Raw genomic sequence first — 6595 nt, 5'->3', positions numbered from 1 at the left:
CTCTAAACTGTGTTTCATAATACACTGTTTATTGGTAATGCGCCAATAGAAATTTTGCACCTTTTTAAAGTCTCTATATTTAAGAGAACACGCTCAGTCCTGATACAACTTGATGATCTGGAGGGGATGGGAGGAGGGCTTCCCTTTTCTGAGGAATAGAGGAGTGGAGAGAGGGAGGGTGAGACTGGGAGGTGAGGAGGGGTAGAGCTACAACCAGCATGTAAAGTATGTGAATAAAAATAAATAAATAAATGAATAAATTATTTTTAAAGGGGAAAAAAGTACTCACTGCTGATGTCCTAATGGTATCTTCCCCAATCCATTCCAACACCAAATAAATATGAAAGAGCAACTTGCCTATCACTAGAAAAAAATACACAATTAATTTAATCAAACTATATCTCTCAGTAAATTCAATATGGTACACACATCTTGCAGTTGATAATGACAAGCCCACACTGCATGCTGGTGTCATACTGCACAGAAACATCTATAACAAAGGTTCTGTGAGTGCCCTGCTCTCCATGTATCCTGAACCATGGTTATTTCCAGGAGTCACTTAAAATATAAGATGTTTTGACATCATACACAGTGTGGAATGAATGACAAATGACTAGATACATGAATTCTCTTCCAATTTCTTCTTAATTTACTACAATATAAATAAGCACAAATTTTAAACATCTTTAACATACACTTGAAAATAATGAGTTGCCAGCTAAGAATCGGTACTCAGAATAACATGAGCATGCTATTTCTGACCCTTTAAAGATATTTTGCTACTGTCAGTCATAACTTATTCCACACAAAGGAAACCCAGAATGTTTCTATCAAAGCATTTTGGCCTCTTTCCTGGCATCTTTCTACCTCTCACTTTCCATCAAAAACCACCATCAATCTCTTCCACACTTTCTTCGTGCCAATTTTTATGTCTTTATTCCTAAAAGTATAAATAATAGGATTGAGAAAGGGAGCTAGGATGGTGTAAAATATTGCCACCACTTTTTGAAAGGAGAAAGCAGATGGAGGGTGTGCATATATAAATATACAGGGGACAAGGAACAAGACCACAGCTGCAATGTTGGACCCACGAGTGGAGAGAGCTTTCCATCACCCTTCAGAACTGTGAGCTCTCAGAGAAACAAGATGACACCATAGGAGACAAGCAAAATAGAGAAGATTATGATGCAGATAGATCCACTGTTGGCAACCACTAAGAGGCCAAAGATATGTGTATCAGTGCAGGCCAGCTCCAGTAATGGGAACAAGTCACACATGAAATGGTCGATGACATTGGGTCCCCAGAAGGGTAACTGCAAAACGAAGATAACTTATATGATAGAATGCAAGAATTCTCCTGCCCATGCCACCCCCATCAGGGTGCCACAGACCTTCCAGTTCATGATGGAAGAGTAGTGTAAGGGCTTGCAAATAGCTACATAGCAGTCATAGGCCATGGCTGTCAAGACAATCACTTCTACTGCTGCAAGGAAGTGTTCAGCAAAGAGCTGCATCATGCATCCTTCAAAGGAGATGGTTTGCTTCTCATACAGAGAGTCCACAGCCATTTTCGGTGTGATGACAGAAAAGAAGCATGCATGACAAGAATGCCAAGAAGTACGTGGGGCAGTCTACCAGCGCTGGGCTGCAGACAACGGTCAACACACGTATTATGTTGCCCTAACAGTTGCAATGTAGACAAAAATACAATAAAAGTATTTTCTGACTTTAGGGTCCTGTGAAAGTCCAAGAAATATGAACTCCATTACAAAACTCTGGTTTTGCATAATTTCAAGGAGAGCTTAGAAGTAAAACTGTGTTCATGTGAATCTGTAATTATTAGGAAAAATTGCTTCAAATAAGTATATGTTAGCATCAAAAGATTGGGGTATTAAACGATTTTTTGAATGAGAACAGAAAAAACAAGTACTTTGCCCAGCACATGTACATACAATCAACACTAAGTAATGTGTGTGTGTGTGTGTGTGTGTGTGTGTGTGTGTGTGTGCATTTATAGAGAGACAGATGGACAGATAGATGATAGCAAGGTAGCTAGATGAGAGAGAGAATAGTAAGAAGAGGATATGAATTACAGAGGAGGATTACTATATGAGTTGGAAGTGGGGAGGGATATAAGGGTGGGAGTAATATAGATAAGGTGTACATGTATAAATTTCATTTTAACAAAAGAAAAAAGTGACTGTTCTCAAGGCAGTAGATCATGTAGAATTAAAATGCTGACTATTTTGACTCCGCAAAGCACACATGTTTTGTCCTCGAAATGATGACTTATTTTCTCCTGTGGCTCCCTGGAGTAGAATTACAAAAAGCACTATGAAACCATCTACATGGTACACATGGAGAGAAAACACTTTGTCTTAATCATGTCTGCAATCAGCTTGGAACGAGATAGAGATGAATAGCTTTTTGAAATTAAATAAATTCTTATATTTTTAATTTGTTCATTTTACATCCAGATTGCAGCCCCCACCCTTGTCTTCTCCTGGTCCCATCCTCTCTTACTTACCCCTCCTCCCCCTCCCCTAGTCCTCAGGAAGGGAGAGCCCTCCTCCCCTATCATCGGACCTCAGACTATCAAGTCTTCAGATGAATAGTTTACAATGTCTGATCAGACCACTCACCTACCAACAAAGGAATGAAAAAATAAATTGTAGAATGCAATTGCAAATCCTTATCATAACATCCTGAGGTTAATTGGAGTGTCAGAAGAGTTCATTTATTCTTAAAAAGTACAAAGACCTAAAGTACAAAGACCTACAGTAAATGCTTGTCCCTTTGTAATGTACACGTGCAATGTGTCAAAAATTCTCCTTCAGTTCATCATTTTACACTGTGACCAGAATACAATATATTAATGTCTGTTGTCATGGTAAATGAGAAATAGAAGCTAAGCAACTGCTTAGAACGTAGGTAAAAGGAGCAGGGAGTTTATTATTGCTATTTTCTTGGTGAAAGTTGTAGTCAGTGGTGTTAATTTTAAACTAATAAAAAAATGCTTAACCTGATATTTCAACACAGACTTTCTGGCTCTAATATACAAGATTTTCCCTCTGAGTTGAGCAGAGAAGGAAAGAAATTCATCTTTTCCGACAAGAACTGCATGATAGTGGTGGTTTTTCTACACTCTACTTCCAGACATAAAAATTAAGACATTTTATTGCTTTGTTGATTTGTGATTGAGACATCTTCACCAAGCTAACAGAATAAATGGCTGAGAATTTAAATTCAATGCTCCAATCAGCCTCATATACAAATTGACAGTGGTCACATAAGTAGGAAGAGAAACTGTAGGTTAAATATTAGAAATTTGAAACTTTATAATTATCAGTTATTTACTCACTGCTACCCTTGTTAATGCAACAAAATTTCTCAAAATCTATGATTCATTTTCCCCAGGAAGATTCTGCTTCAATTGTTTCTAGTCCTCTCTTGTGTGAACGACTGAAATACATCAGTAAAACGCATTTTTGTACCCACACATTTTTATGTACATACATGCATACGTATGTTTATATATATATATATATACATTTGTGAGAATATCTGAATATGTACATATACTAAGAAGGATAAGCTGATCTTCAGGAATGAAGGCCAGCTAACATATTATATCATGCTTGTAGAACTACAGGGCACAGCTGTGTGCTTTTGCTTAAAGCAGCAATTCCCACGTGTTCTCAACTCCAGTGTTCACCAGTCTATAACTCAAACTCCTTGTCCACTCACCAGTTATATCTGAAGAAAGAACAGTATAAAACAAACCCTACAGGGTCATTAGATCAGAAAATAACAATTATGATAGTATTAAAAGATCACAATATAATTTAACATGTCCAGTTTAGCCTCAAACCAAAGAATAGACAAAAGAAAAAAAGGAGGAGCATAGTTCACGATAATGCCACAGTGAAACTCCTTATTGTGTAGTAATATAATGTATATGTTTAAAAAGGAACATAATAATTTTAAAAAATAATATACAAAAAAATTTATAAGATCGCGTTTTAGAATAAATAATAAAATAATTGATCCTTTCTTTTTTTCTGCAAATTGCAGCCTGCCAGTAAGAGAAACTGTCTGAGAAAAATTACCTCTCTTGCTTACATTTTGTTAATCTATAACAAGTTACTTAGATAAGAACGTAATTAGATCTAGACAGATGTTTTAAGTTGATAATGACAAGATGTGATGGAGATTGATTTACATTCAGAATTTTAAATGTACCAAGATAGGAAAGATGTTTTCTTCATGGCTGTCAAATACAAATAGCCAAAATACTAAGAATGCAACATTTATGTAACTCCTGACTGTGTCATGGTTCTTCTTGATATACACACGTACTAATAGAAATATATATGTAAAAAAATTTTTAATGAAAAAATATAAAAAATAAAATGGAGAAAAGAATGTAAGTAGGTTCTTGAGAATAATTTGCTCTTCACATTTGTTTTTAATTCATAATACAGAAAACATGTGATCATGTGAGAGTGTTGGGGAACATGTTTTTCTATTATACTTATTGTAAACATTCACTTGAAGAAAGAGTGTAGCCACATTGTGATTTTTGTACTGTTGGAAAGATTTTGTTGGGGTATATAACCTGTGGGAGAAAAAATAAAATTGTTGGAGCCTGATTGGAGTTTGCTCCATTCCCCAAATCTATATATGTAAAGTTGTTGGCTCTTGCTCATTGGAGCTTTCTTTGATAATAGCATTTATGAAATCTTAGCCAAGCTTTTGTTTTCACTCCTGGTTTCTAAGTCCTACCACAGCGATACTTTTTCATCTCTATTAACTACAGCTTTCAAAATAACTAGGAAACGGACTTAGGAAATCCCCAGCAACAGCAATAGTGGCATGGTGTGCAAAGAAGAGCTGGTGAGATGGCTCGGCTGGTGAACGTGCTTGTCGCCATATCTGACACACTGAGTTCAATCCAGACCCACCAGAGACTACATAGTAGAAAAATGGAACTGAGTCATGCAAGTTGTCCTCTGAACTCCACACATGCAAAGTGTCATACACATACATACCTTTCTAGGAACCAAACATCCAAACAAGCAAATAAAAACATGTAAAAATGAGAAAATGATCTGCAAAATGAAATTATGACATTTCAGAAAAAATGATTGTAACTGAGATTATCTGAAGTGAATTGTGCTAGCCCTAAAAATACAAACATCATTTTCTTTTACATGCAGATTCTATATTTTTAAATAATGAGTTTATGTAGATATGTGTTTATGGTGGTATGAGTCATTATACTAAAAAGAGGACCATGACAGTGATAGAGAATGGAAGGTTATGGAGGGGAAAGGGAAATAGCATGCTTGCAATGTGGAAGAGGAAGGCGTCCAGGGAATGGAGAGGGCTGCAGGACTTTGTAGATTACAGTGGGAGACAGTAATCAACAAACTATATGTATGAGGAGCCTTTGTTTAGACTTAGTATTATACATACTAATCCCCCAAAGCAATAAAAAAATTAAAAACAGGAATGACAGCACCAAATATCTTCAGTAAACATATAATATAAAATGAATAAAAACATATGACATATAAATGCTGATGCCCATTGTGAGAAGAAAATTATAAACAAAACAGGTCATCAGTAACAACCAAAAGTTGGTACCAAAAGACATAAAAATTAAACATGTTAGGTAACTTGAATTTGGCAAAGCAAAACTAAGATTCGATGAAAATTAGGTAATATGTGTTGTATTATGCAAATATAAGTTCAATTTGAATCTTCTATTTAAGGGAGATCCAATTGCATCAAAAGACCTTAAGGTATATACCCTCCTAACTGAAGGCCATGGAAACAAGAATTGGAATGTGGCACCTGTTCCTTACAGTATAACACTTGTGATTATAAAAATAGACAGAACTTTCCATTAAGACTAATTCATTGCATAAGAACAAATACTCTCAGAGTTAAGTGAGCTAAATTTTACCATCTTTTCTTTTTTTAGACTGAATTACATACATATGGACTTTAAGGTTATCCTCATAATGAATTTATGCCTTTTTGAATACCAAAGGCTTTTTATTTTTATTTATTATAATTTATTCAGACTACACCCTGAATGTTATCCTTTCACTTCCATCAACCCATTCCCACCCCCTCCCTCTCCCACACTATTCCCTTCCCCTAGACCTCTGTGGGTTTTTGAAGGCAGGACTGTTTGTTTGTTTTCCTGAAAAAAAATAAAACCTCTACACTGATATCCAAGAGTGGCTGCATCTGCAGCTCTGGCAAAGACATGTGGGACCCAGTCTCCCAAGTATAGAAGCTGGTTAGCAGTTGAGTCAGTTCTCCCACTCTCATGACCCCAGAGCTAGTTTTTCCATTCCTCCCCCCCCCCCATTTTCCCATTATTCCCCTCCCCTATGACTGTTCCTGAGGGGGATTATGTCCCCCTATATATTCTCATAGGGTATCAAGTCTCTTCTTGGCTACTTGCTGTCCTTCCTCTGAGTGCCACCAGGTCTCCCCCTCCAGGGGACATGGTCAAATGTGAGGCACCAGAGTACGTGAGAAAGTCGTATCACACTCTCCACTCAACTGTGGAGAATAT

The 6595-nt window shown here is 36.5% G+C and overlaps 1 pseudogene; it reads right to left on the bottom strand.

The window, feature by feature from the left end:
• Positions 1-870: 870 nt before the first annotated feature.
• Positions 871-1787, bottom strand: LOC127207383 (olfactory receptor 4C15-like; annotated as a pseudogene).
• Between the last annotated feature and the right edge of the window lie 4808 nt (positions 1788-6595).

This window comes from Acomys russatus, chromosome 24, assembly GCF_903995435.1.
Source record: "Acomys russatus chromosome 24, mAcoRus1.1, whole genome shotgun sequence".
Taxonomy (NCBI): domain Eukaryota; kingdom Metazoa; phylum Chordata; class Mammalia; order Rodentia; family Muridae; genus Acomys; species Acomys russatus.
Note: the sequence above shows the minus strand (reverse complement) of the source record. Positions and strands in the feature narration are given on the sequence as shown.